The sequence below is a fragment of the Caretta caretta genome, chromosome 11, assembly GCF_965140235.1.
Source record: "Caretta caretta isolate rCarCar2 chromosome 11, rCarCar1.hap1, whole genome shotgun sequence".
NCBI classification, from domain to species: Eukaryota; Metazoa; Chordata; order Testudines; family Cheloniidae; genus Caretta; species Caretta caretta.
The window spans coordinates 77,464,174-77,477,405 of NC_134216.1; the positions used below are offsets into that span (position 1 = coordinate 77,464,174).

At 54.6% G+C, this 13,232-nt stretch overlaps 1 non-coding gene across 1 annotated transcript; it reads left to right on the plus strand.

Annotated features, from left to right (window-relative positions):
• Window positions 1–4,709: 4,709 nt before the first annotated feature.
• On the plus strand, window positions 4,710–4,791 carry TRNAS-CGA (transfer RNA serine (anticodon CGA)). Its single transcript has one exon. It is a non-coding gene; the product is annotated as a tRNA-Ser (tRNA).
• The last annotated feature ends 8,441 nt before the right edge of the window (window positions 4,792–13,232 follow it).

Below are 13,232 nucleotides of genomic sequence, written 5' to 3' on the forward strand. Positions count from 1 at the left end.
GGGGATAGAGGTGGAACCAGGGAAGGCAGTGGGGTCGGGGGCGATAAATGGGGGTTCGGGGAGGCGTCGGGGAGAATGGTGAGCCCTGCTGCCATATGGCTGGATAAAATCATATTGTTGGTGTAATGCAGGAAGTCAGATTAAAAAACTCACATTAGTCCTGTCCATGGAATCACAGCACTGGAAGGACCGTCCTAGTCCCGTCCCCTGCACTCAAGGCAGGACTAAGTACAGTAGAACCTCAAAAATACGAACACCAGAGTTACAGACGGACCCGTCAGCCAGACACCACGTGGCCCCAGAAGTACGCAGTCAGGCAGCAGCGGAGACGAAAAACAAAAAACCCAACAAATACTGAGCTGTGCCGGCATGGCATCGTCCAGTTCGGCACATCGGGGCTGCCTGTCCCCACCCCCACCCACTACTTGCCACGCGGAAGGCCAGCCACGTACAGGTGAAGACGCTGAGGTTCACAGGCACAGCTGTGAGCTCCCGAGAAGGAGTGCTGGGGTCGGCACGAGCCACAGGGGCTGTTTCCCGCCTCTGGCTGGGAGGGGGACAAGCCTGCAACCTTAGTCTCAGTCCAGGAAAGAAGCTCCCTGAGCTGCTGCTGGAACCTGGCCGAGAGCGTCAGCTGCTGGAGCCCGAACTCCTGCCCGCCTGCCGCGCTCTGGAGGAGCGGCTGCGTTTGAAAGGGCCCCGGCCTGCACTGCGCACCCACTGGTGCCAAAGCGCCCCCGGGTGCCTCACGCATCACCCTTGCAGTCAGGGGGCGAGAATCAGAAACTTGCCGGGCAGCCGCTGCAGAGTGTGAGCCCCCGTTCCGAGCACTCCGCCCTGAGGAGCAGCCCATAACGGCTTGGGCAAAGTTACGAACAACCTCCATTCCCGAGGTCTCCGTAATTCTCCTGTATTATCTAGACCAGGGGCTGTCAACAGGCGAACCACGGGCCAAATCCGGGTTGCCAGACGCTTTTGAACGGACCCCACAAACTTTTTATTTACATATTATCGTTATTATTATTTTTTTAAATGATTTTCTCTGCAGTCTGGCCCCTGACTGTACATTGATGAAGAATTTGGACCTTGACAAAAAATAATTGACTACCCCTCATCTAGACCATCCCTGAGCAGTGACTGTCGATCCTGCTAAGAACCTACAATGACAGAGATTCCACAACCTCCCTAGGTAATTTGTTCCAGTGCTTAACTATGCTGGCAGGAAGTTTTTCCTAACGTCCGACCTAAACCTCCCTCGCTGCAATTTCAGCCCATTGCTTCTTGTCCTGTCCTCAGAGATTCACAAGAACAATTTTTCTCCCTCCTCCTTCTAACAACCTTTTATGTACTTGAAAACTGTTCTCATGTCCCCTCTCAGTCTTCTCTTCTCCAGACTAAACAAACCCAGTTCTTTCAACCTTTTCTCGTAGATCATGTTTTCTAGACCAGCGGTTCTCAACAGGGGGTTCGTGGCCCACTGGGGGTCCATGAACCCTTTCAGGGGGGCCGCAGGGCCCCGTGGCTAAAATCCAAAGCCCGAACCCCAGCACCTCCCGCAGGGCTGAAGCCGGGAGCAGCAGGGCTGAATTCTGGAGCCCCGAGCCCCGGTGCTCCCCAAGGGACAGAAGCCCTGAGCCCATGAGCAGAGTTGGGGGAACACAGGGGTGTTACACCCCCCCCAACTACAGTGCAAGAGCAGGGCAGTCCTGGGGTAGCTCCACACCCCCCCTCCACCACCTCCTCTCTCCACCCCCTGGCTAGGTCGGAGGTGGGAAGCCAGAGTCCGGCAGCGTGGGACAGCTGCTGCTCTGACTGGTGCCATGGAGCAGGCAGCCGCAGCGTTGCCTGGTCTCCTGCTGCTGCAGGGGGTTGAAGCTGCTCCCCTTTGCTCATGCAGCTGGTAAGAGCTGCCTGGGCGGGGGGACCCGGCTGCTTTGTGGCTGGCAGAGCCCTCAGGGTACAGGGAGCGCAGGGGAGCCCTGAGAGCACACAGCCCCTAGCTTCCTCCTCCCTGCACCCTGAGCTACCCTCTGCCCACACACAGCCCCTAGCTACCTCCCTCCCTGCACCCTGAGCTACCCCCCTGCACACAGCCCCTAGCTACCTCCTCCCTGCACCCTGAGCTACCCTCTGCCCACACACAGCCCCTAGCTACCCCCCTCACTGAACCCTGAGCTACCCCCCTGCACACAGCCCCTAGCTATCCTTTTCCCTTCACCTCAAACTTTTTGAGCTGAGCCCCCCCACCTTTGAGTTATAATTTTTGGTTGTAGGCCCCCCACCAAGTCCAGACAGGCGGGTGGCCTGCTGAGGTGAGTCAGGGGTGGATGTAGCATACCCTCCCCAGACCCCGATGTCGGAGCTGGCTTGAGCCTCACTGGCCCCTGCCCACCCAAAACAGAAGTCAAACTATACCTATGCAAACTTGTTTTCCCCCCTTTCCCCGGCCCAGAGCCTCCCCCTCCCACACTAGGCCCTGGAGATTTTAATGGCATGTTGTGGGTGGCCTCAGAAAGAAAAAGGTTGAGAACCCCTGTTCTAGACCTTTAACCATTTTTGTTACTCTCCTCTGGACCTTCTCCAATTTGTCCACATCCTTCCCGAAATGTGGCGCCCCGACTTAGACACAATACTTTAGCTGAGGCCACATCAGCATGGAGTACAGCAGAAGAATTACGTCTTGTATCTTGCTTACAACACTCCTGTTAATCCTGCCCAGAATGAGGTTTGCTTTTTTTGCAAGTGTTACACTGTTGACTCATATTTAGCTTGTGGTCCACTATGACCCCCAGATCCCCTTCCGCAGTACTCCTTCCTAGGCTGTCACGTCCTGCTCTGTATGTGTGCAGCTGACTGTTCTGTCCTAAGGGGAGTACTTTGCATTTGTCCTTATTGAATTTCAGCCTGTTAACTTCAGACCATTTCTCCAGTTTGTGCAGATCATTTTGAATGTTAATCCTATCCTCCAGAGCACTTGCAACCCCTCCCATCTTGGTATCATCCGCAAACTTTATCAGTAAAAAGAAAAGGAGGACTTGTGGCACCTTAGAGACTAACCAATTTATTTGAGCATAAGCTTTCGTGAGCTACAGCTCATTTCATCGGATGCATACTGTGGAAAATACACAAGATCTTTTCATACACACAAAGCATGAAAAAATGGGTGTTTTCCACTACAAAAGGTTTTCTCTCCCCCCACCCCACTCTCCTGCTGGTAATAGCTTATCTAAAGTGATCACTCTCCTTACAATGTGTATGATAATCAAGGTGGGCCATTTCCAGCACAAATCCAGGGTTTAACAAGAAAGTCTGCGCCGGGGGGGCGGGGGGGGGGAGGGTAGGAAAAAACAAGGGGAAATAGAAAAGGAGTACTTGTGGCACCTTAGAGACTAACCAATTTATTTGTGCCACAAGTACTCCTTTTCTTTTTGCGAATACAGACTAACACGGCTGTTACTCTGAAACCTGTCATTATGCAAGGGGAAATAGGTTACCTTGCAGAATGACTTAGCCACTCCCAGTCTCTATTCAAGCCTAAGTTAATTGTATCCAATTTGCAAATGAATTCCAGTTCAACAGTCTCTCGCTGGAGTCTGGATTTGAAGTTTTTTTGTTTTAATATCGCAACTTTCATGTCTGTAATCGCGTGACCAGAGAGATTGAAGTGTTCTCTGACTGGTTTATGAATGTTATAATTCTTGACATCTGATTTGTGTCCATTTATTCTTTTACGTAGAGGCTGTCCAGTTTGGCCAATGTACATGGCAGAGGGGCATTGCTGGCACATGATGGCATATATCACATTGGTGGATGTGCAGGTGAACGAGCCTCTGATAGTGTGGCTGATGTGATTAGGCCCTGTGATGGTGTCCCCTGAATAGATATGTGGGCACAGTTGGCAACGGGCTTTGTTGCAAGGATAGGTTTCTGGGTTAGTGGTTCTGTTGTGTGGTGTGTGGTTGTTGGTGAGTATTTGCTTCAGGTTGGGGGGCTGTCTGTAGGCAAGGACTGGCCTGTCTCCCAAGATTTGTGAGAGTGTTGGGTCATCCTTTAGGATAGGTTGTAGATCCTGAATAATGTTGGAGGGGTTTTAGTTGGGGGCTGAAGGTGACGGCTAGTGGCGTTCTGTTATTTTCTTTGTTAGGCCTGTCCTGGAGTAGGTGACTTTTTGGTACTCTTCTGGCTCTGTCAATCTGTTTCTTCACTTCCGCAGCTGGGTATTGTAGTTGTAAGAATGCTTGATAGAGATCTTGTCGGTGTCTGTCTCTGTCTGAGGGGTTGGAGCAAATGCGGTTGTATCGCAGAGCTTGGCTGTAGACGATGGATCGTGTGGTGTGGTCAGGGTGAAAGCTGGAGGCATGTAGGTAGGAACAGCGGTCAGTAGGTTTCCGGTATAGGGTGGTGTTTATGTGACCATCGTTTATTAGCACAGTAGTGTCCAGGAAGTGGATCTTAATCGCGTCTCTGCTAAGGCTGCGTCTACACTCCCCCTTGGGTCGGTAGAACGTATGTGGCTCGGGGTGTGAATAAGCCACCCCCCGAGTGACACAAGTTACACGGACTTAAGCGCCGGTGTGGACAGTGCTATGGTGCTGGGAGAGCTTCTCCTGCCAACATGGCTACGGCTGCTCGTTGAGGGTGGAGAGCTCCCTCCCGTCGGCTTCCAGCCGCTCCAGTAGAGACTGCCACTGGGGGCCACGTCACTCACAGCTGTGAGGGCCGAGCGGTTAAGGGGTTGGACTCGAAATCCAATCGGGTTTCCCTGCGCAGGTTCAAATCCTGCTCACAGCGAGGCCTGTGTTTTAGCCACACTTGCTCACCAGGGCAATACATCTCCACCGGCCCTGAGACGCTCTCCATACACTCCCCACCCCAGGTAAACCCTGTTCTGCTCCTTTCATGGGGATGCCTGGGATGGTGCCTCCCCCAAAAGGCCGTCCATGCGGGGGGGAAACGCTGGGGATGTGGGGCGGGTCTCCCCGCCGGAGGCCCGTGGGCCCGTGGTCATCTTTCGAGCGCTGGAAGTGAAGCTCCAGAGAAGTGGGGGCCCCGCCTGCACCCCGCTCCCCTCTGCCTCTTAGCCCGATGCCCTGCTCTTGCTCTGCCTCTTCCCATCCCCCCTCCGCCTCTTCCCCCAAAACCTGCACCCCAACCCCCCTCGGCCTTTTCCCCCGCGGCCCCATCTTCTCGTGCCTCTTCCTGTCCTGCTCCACCTCCTTCCCCAAGGACCCCACTGCCCCCCGCTCACCGAAGACAGAGAAAAGGGATGGGTGCCTGGCCCCATGGCCCCCGGTAGCCCCCCTTCGGGGAAAGGGGCGGAGAGGAGCAAGCAGGGGGTGAGTGGAGTCCTGGGGGAAGAGGCGGAGAGGAGCGAGGGGCAGGTAGGGGGACCTCGGGGGCCAGAGGAGTGAACAGTGGGTGGGCGGGGCCTCGGGGGAAGAGGATGACTGGGGGCGGGGCCTCTGTGGCAGGGCCATGCTCTAGGCGCCGGTGGCCCCCCAACTTCTCGGGGTCATCTGAAACCCAGGATGAAGGTGACACAGGGCCTGGTTCCTCTTTGGGCTAAGATTCCATAACACCTCTCCCTTCCTGGCAGTGTGAAGGGGCTGGACAGGGGCATAAAGCCCTCCAGACACGGCCGGAGACAGGGAAAGGGCTGTCAATGCGGAAGAGAATCAGGCCCAGAGTTAGACAAGGGGTGCAGAGAATATTCTGGATTCTGGTCATTGCACTTCGCCCTTGCTCGAAATGCTTCCTGTATTTTCTCCATTTCACTCCCTGACTCTCGATATCTGCCCCTTTCCCCGTTTCGTCCTCAGAATTAGCACATTCAGCCAGTTAATCGCAGCAATCCCGCCATAAGACGGCAGCCTGAAATCTCAGCTCTCCCCCGCCCCTCGCACGAGACCTGCTGCCAGCTGAACTGGAGAAAGAATGGGGAACGTCTCTGGCAGAGGGTGTGAAACAGACACCAGGAAAAGATGAGTTTTCACAGGGATTTCCTCAAAGTAGGAGAAACTTGGGGTGCCAGTTCGTGCCCAGAAAACCCTTCAGGGATCAAACAAACCAAAGGCCCAGCCCACCCCGATCTGGGCTCCACGTGGGAATGAGCAGGGGGCTGCTGAGACACACACAGACTGCTGGGCACGCACGGACTGTGGCTGGGGAGGGGGCTGCCAGACCTCCCTCGGGTGACCAGACAGCAAGTGTGAAAAATCTGGACGGGGGTGGGAGGTAATCGGAGCCTATATAAGAAAAAGACCCAAAAATCGGGACTGTCCCTCTAAAATCGGGACACCTGGCCACCCTAGACCTCCCCCACAGACTGCCACTGAGTGAGTGGGGGGCAGTTGCACAGACCTGCAGTGACCACACGGATTGTGAGGTTTGCTCCCTTCCTGTCTCCAGTGGGGCTGAGGTTTCTCCCTGAGCCTGCTGAGCCCTGTGGCCCTTCCCAGCCACGCCCGTGGGAGCAGAAAACACCGAGAGACCAGGCCGGGGAGGTCATATGGTTTATTGGACCCGCTTCTCTTGGGGAGAGAGACCAGGGCCTGAGGACGAGCCCTGCGGAGCTTGAAGGCTTGTCTCTCCCCAGCAGAAGTTGGAGAATGAAAGAGATCCCCTCGCCGCCTTGTCTCTCTAATCTCCTGGCACCGACCTTGCAAACAGAGAACTCTGAGGCAGTTCAGTGCTTCCGACCGAGCCCCAGGTGCCCGTATGTAACACGGACGTTGCACTCATTCAAACAGTGCCTAGCGCAGCTGGGGGACGGGCTTCAAGCTGCTGCCAGCCACAGCCCCTTCTGTGCCCCAAACCGGGGGCGACTGCGCCTACCGGCCAGACCCCTCTGTTCCAGAACGGAGGTGCCCTTTGGTCTCTCAGCCCGGCGCTCACACAACCACAGCAGCTCCAGTCACCAGGTCCCCTCTTGGCGCAGTGGGAGGGGGCAGCAGGACAGAGCAGGCAGGCCACCGAGGGGGAACTGTACTCCGGGAAGCCGTGACTCTGTCAAGGATTTAGGTGTCATACCGGGCAAGCCGCTCAACATCCGCTCCTGGTGCGATGCTGTGGGGAACAGGGCCAAAGCCATCAGTGATGACGGGGGGATTTTCTTGGTTTTTCAATGGTTTGCATGCCTCAGTTTCCCTGGGTGCTGTTTGTTTAACGAGGTGGCACTGGTGGGAGAGGTAGTTTGTTGTTACAGAGGACCAGCGGTGATCTCTCCTGTCAGTTGGGCCCTCAGGCAAAGGCCTGGAGAATGGATACCCCAGCGACTGGTGAGCGGGAGGCCCAGCTTTGAAGTCACAGCCAGGTTGGGCCAGTAGTAGGACAATGGGCTGAGGAGAGAAGACCCGGTGACTGCTTCCAGCCAGGGGGAAAGAAAAGAGGGAGGAGAGGAGAGGCTGAGATAGAGGAGACCCACCTGGGACAGAAGACAAAGGACACAGGCTTGTGGGAAGGTGATATCGGACGCTTAGCTGGAAGGAGAGGGCTTCTGGACTGGGGAGAGAAAACAGCCAGAGCCCACACGGGTACAGGAGAGACCTAGATGGACTGTGCAGAGGGAGATTAGCCTTGAGGCCCTGAGAGTTTCCTGTGCTGTGATCAGACGCTCAATAAACCCCTCTCTTTTACGCTGTCTGAGAGTCACGGCAGTCTCGAGATCGGGGTTGCTTTCTTCTCTCTGGAAGTAGAGGCCCCAGGGGTCCAGAGTGAGGGGACTCCTTGAGGGGGCCCACGGCAGACAGGCATGCTCAAGGCTCAGAGTAGAGGGGTTGCAGGAGGCGGAAGGGCCTACGGCTTAACCCTCGAGAGAGTGGATCTCCGAAAAGGGCTGTCACACTGAAGGGGGTTCCTCCCAAGGACTGTACGAGGCTGAGAGAGAGCACAAGTCCTGTGAGTCCGTGAGGCCATCCATGGATAGATAAAAAGAGGATGGAAAGGGAGGTGATTCAGCAGTGGGGAGACTGACACTGGAATACTGCATCCCGTTCTGGTGTCCACATTTCAAAAATAACGTTAAAAAAAAACTGGAGAGGGTGCAGAAAAGAGCCATATTTGAGGGATGGAGAAGACTTATAAGGAGGGATTGAAAAACTCAGTCTGTTTAGTGTTTAAAAAGATGGAGAGGTGAGCTGATGGCAGCCTGCAGTGCCTTCGCTGAGAGAAAACACCAAGTATTTAAAGGGCTCTTTAGTCTTGCAAAGAAAGGCAGAACAAGAACCAATGGCTGGAAGCAGAAATCAGAAAAATTCTCCTTAGAACAAGGCAGAGATTTGTAAGAGGGAGGGTGACTCATCACTGGAACAAAGTGGCAAGAGAAGTGATGGATTCTCCATCTCTTGATGTCTTCCAGTGAAGACTAGATGCCTTTCGGGAAGGTGCTTTAGTGCAAAAGCAGCTCTTGTGACACACGGGAGGGCTGGGAGATGCAGGGCATCATATTAGATGCTCCAATGGTCCCTTCTGGCCTTAAGTCGACTAATTTATGAAAAACTGGTGCTTTAGTGTATAGCCGGCTCCATCCCCCGACTCACCAGTCATTGAGTGCGGAGATCCGGGGGCAACAACTCCAAGCTCCAAGAGGCTGGGCAGGGGCAGGACATCAGCTGGGAGGGGAGGGGTGGCGGGGCAGTGAGATCACAAAGGCCTTTTGCAGGACCTCAGCCCATTGGGCAAAGGTGGTGGGGAGGGGGTGACCTCACAGAGAGACCCCGACATCAGCGGGGCAGGGCCGAGGTGCAGGGCCAGGGCAGTCGCTGAGACCCCCCCGGCTTTGCTGCCGCACGTCTCCTTCTCCCGGTCTCCCCTCGAGGACGGGGAGAGAATTAGGATTCACGTCGTAGCATGAGGAGGAGCCTCTGTGGAGCTTTCTCCTTTCCTACCCCTGGTTGTGCCAGAAAACGAACGTCCCTTGGACAAGGTCGGAGGCTGCGAGAGGTTTGGAACCTGTTGGGTCTGATGCACCTGCTGCAGGCAGAATTCTCGGCACAGAAACCACTGGCTTAAGGGGGCAGAATGTGATTTCCTACCGAGCGCTTTGACGCTTGGAATCACTGGGGACCTTGGGGTTTATCCTTTTTGGTTTCCCTTTTCCTCTTTCCTCCCTCCTTTCTCCTCTTCTCTTGCTTCTTTTTTCCCTCTTTCCCTCTCTCTCCCAAGGAGGAGGGTGGGCAAGGGGGGGTTGCTCTCATCGCGGGAGGTCCTCACAAAGAGGTGGGTCTGGATCTGAGAGCGATCCGCTCTGATGGTGACCTGGCCGTCCTGTGGGACCTCTGGTGAGACCTCTCAGCCGCCCGCCCCTCAGAGTCTCAGGGCTGCATCCCATTCTGGTGTCCACATTTCAAAAATAAAGTTAAAAAAACTGGAGAGGGTGCAGAAAAGAGCCATATTTGAGGGATGGAGAAGACTTACAAGGAGGAATTGAAAAACTCAGTCTGTTTAGTTTTTAAAAAGATGGAGAGGTGAGCTGATGGCAGCCTGCAGTGCCTTCGCTGAGAGAAAACACCAAGTATTTAAAGGGCTCTTTAGTCTTGCAAAGAAAGGCAGAACAAGAACCAATGGCTGGAAGCAGAAATCAGAAAAATTCTCCTTAGAACAAGGCAGAGATTTGTAAGAGGGAGGGCGGCTCATCACTGGAACAAACTGGCAAGAGAAGTGATGGATTCTCCATCTCTTGATGTCTTCCAGTGAAGACTAGATGCCTTTCGGGAAGGTGCTTTAGTGCAAAAGCAGCTCTTGTGACACACGGGAGGGCTGGGAGATGCAGGGCATCATATTAGATGCTCCAATGGTCCCTTCTGGCCTTAAGTCGACTAATTTATGAAAAACTGGTGCTTTAGTGTATAGCCGGCTCCATCCCCCGACTCACCAGTCATTGAGTGCGGAGATCCGGGGGCAACAACTCCAAGCTCCAAGAGGCTGGGCAGGGGAGGACATCAGCTGGGAGGGGAGGGGTGGGGAGGCAGTAACATCACAAAGGCCTTTTGCAGGACCTCAGCCCATTGGGCATAGGTGGTGGGAAGGGGGTGACCTCACAGAGAGACCCCGACATCAGCGGGGCAGGGCCGAGGTGCAGGGCCAGGGCAGTCGCTGAGACCCCCCCGGCTTTGCTGCCGCACGTCTCCTTCTCCCGGTCTCCCCTCGAGGACGGGGAGAGAATTAGGATTCACGTCGTAGCATGAGGAGGAGCCTCTGTGGAGCTTTCTCCTTTCCTACCCCTGGTTGTGCCAGAAAACGAACGTCCCTTGGACAAGGTCGGAGGCTGCGAGAGGTTTGGAACCTGTTGGGTCTGATGCACCTGCTGCAGGCAGAATTCTCGGCACAGAAAACACTGGCTTAAGGGGGCAGAATGTGATTTCCTACCGAGCGCTTTGACGCTTGGAATCACTGGGGACCTTGGGGTTTATCCTTTTGGGTTTCCCTTTTCCTCTTTCCTCCCTCCTTTCTCCTCTTCTCTTGCTTCTTTTTTCCCTCTTTCCCTCTCTCTCCCAAGGAGGGGTGTGTGTGGAGGGTGGGCAAGGGGGGGTTGCTCTCATCGCGGGAGGTCCTCACAAAGAGGTGGGTCTGGATCTGAGAGCGATCCACTCTGATGGTGACCTGGCCGTCCTGTGGGACCTCTGGTGAGACCTCTCAGCCGCCCGCCCCTCAGAGTCTCAGGGCTGCATCCCATTCTGGTGTCCACATTTCAAAAATAAAGTTAAAAAAACTGGAGAGGGTGCAGAAAAGAGCCATATTTGAGGGATGGAGAAGACTTATAAGGAGGAATTGAAAAACTCAGTCTGTTTAGTTTTTAAAAAGATGGAGAGGTGAGCTGATGGCAGCCTGCAGTGCCTTCGCTGAGAGAAAACACCAAGTATTTAAAGGGCTCTTTAGTCTTGCAAAGAAAGGCAGAACAAGAACCAATGGCTGGAAGCAGAAATCAGAAAAATTCTCCTTAGAACAAGGCAGAGATTTGTAAGAGGGAGGGCGGCTCATCACTGGAACAAACTGGCAAGAGAAGTGATGGATTCTCCATCTCTTGATGTCTTCCAGTGAAGACTAGATGCCTTTCGGGAAGGTGCTTTCGTGCAAAAGCAGCTCTTGTGACACACGGGAGGGCTGGGAGATGCAGGGCATCATATTAGATGCTCCAATGGTCCCTTCTGGCCTTAAGTCGACTAATTTATGAAAAACTGGTGCTTTAGTGTATAGCCGGCTCCATCCCCCGACTCACCAGTCATTGAGTGCGGAGATCCGGGGGCAACAACTCCAAGCTCCAAGAGGCTGGGCAGGGGCAGGACATCAGCTGGGAGGGGTGGGGTGGGGAGGCAGTGAGATCACAAAGGCCTTTTGCAGCACCTCAGCCCATTGGGCAAAGGTGGTGGGGAGGGGGTGACCTCACAGAGAGACCCCGACATCAGCGGGGCAGGGCCGAGGTGCAGGGCCAGGGCAGTCGCTGAGACCCCCCCGGCTTTGCTGCCGCACGTCTCCTTCTCCCGGTCTCCCCTCGAGGACGGGGAGAGAATTAGGATTCACGTCGTAGCATGAGGAGGAGCCTCTGTGGAGCTTTCTCCTTTCCTACCCCTGGTTGTGCCAGAAAACGAACGTCCCTTGGACAAGGTCGGAGGCTGCGAGAGGTTTGGAACCTGTTGGGTCTGATGCACCTGCTGCAGGCAGAATTCTCGGCACAGAAAACACTGGCTTAAGGGGGCAGAATGTGATTTCCTACCGAGCGCTTTGACGCTTGGAATCACTGGGGACCTTGGGGTTTATCCTTTTGGGTTTCCCTTTTCCTCTTTCCTCCCTCCTTTCTCCTCTTCTCTTGCTTCTTTTTTCCCTCTTTCCCTCTCTCTCCCAAGGAGGAGGGTGGGCAAGGGGGGGTTGCTCTCATCGCGGGAGGTCCTCACAAAGAGGTGGGTCTGGATCTGAGAGCGATCCGCTCTGATGGTGACCTGGCTGTCCTGTGGGACCTCTGGTGAGACCTCTCAGCCGCCCGCCCCTCAGAGTCTCAGGGCTGCATCCCGTTCTGGTGTCCACATTTCAAAAATAAAGTTAAAAAAACTGGAGAGGGTGCAGAAAAGAGCCATATTTGAGGGATGGAGAAGACTTACAAGGAGGAATTGAAAAACTCAGTCTGTTTAGTTTTTAAAAAGATGGAGAGGTGAGCTGATGGCAGCCTGCAGTGCCTTCGCTGAGAGAAAACACCAAGTATTTAAAGGGCTCTTTCGTCTTGCAAAGAAAGGCAGAAGAAGAACCAATGGCTGGAAGCAGAAATCAGAAAAATTCTCCTTAGAACAAGGCAGAGATTGGTAAGAGGGAGGGCGGCTCATCACTGGAACAAACTGGCAAGAGAAGTGATGGATTCTCCATCTCTTGATGTCTTCCAGTGAAGACTAGATGCCTTTCGGGAAGGTGCTTTAGTGCAAAAGCAGCTCTTGTGACACACGGGAGGGCTGGGAGATGCAGGGCATCATATTAGATGCTCCAATGGTCCCTTCTGGCCTTAAGTCGACTAATTTATGAAAAACTGGTGCTTTAGTGTGTAGCCGGCTCCATCCCCCGACTCACCAGTCATTGAGTGCGGAGATCCGGGGGCAACAACTCCAAGCTCCAAGAGGCTGGGCAGGGGCAGGACATCAGCTGGGAGGGGAGGGGTGGGGAGGCAGTAACATCACAAAGGCCTTTTGCAGGACCTCAGCCCATTGGGCAAAGGTGGTGGGGAGGGGGTGACCTCACAGAGAGACCCCGACATCAGCGGGGCAGGGCCGAGGTGCAGGGCCAGGGCAGTCGCTGAGACCCCCCCGGCTTTGCTGCCGCACGTCTCCTTCTCCCGGTCTCCCCTCGAGGACGGGGAGAGAATTAGGATTCACGTCGTAGCATGAGGAGGAGCCTCTGTGGAGCTTTCTCCTTTCCTACCCCTGGTTGTGCCAGAAAACGAACGTCCCTTGGACAAGGTCGGAGGCTGCGAGAGGTTTGGAACCTGTTGGGTCTGATGCACCTGCTGCAGGCAGAATTCTCGGCACAGAAAACACTGGCTTAAGGGGGCAGAATGTGATTTCCTACCGAGCGCTTTGACGCTTGGAATCACTGGGGACCTTGGGGTTTATCCTTTTGGGTTTCCCTTTTCCTCTTTCCTCCCTCCTTTCTCCTCTTCTCTTGCTTCTTTTTTCCCTCTTTCCCTCTCTCTCCCAAGGAGGAGGTGGGCAAGGGGGGGTTGCTCTCATCGCGGGAGGTCCTCACAAAGAGGTGGG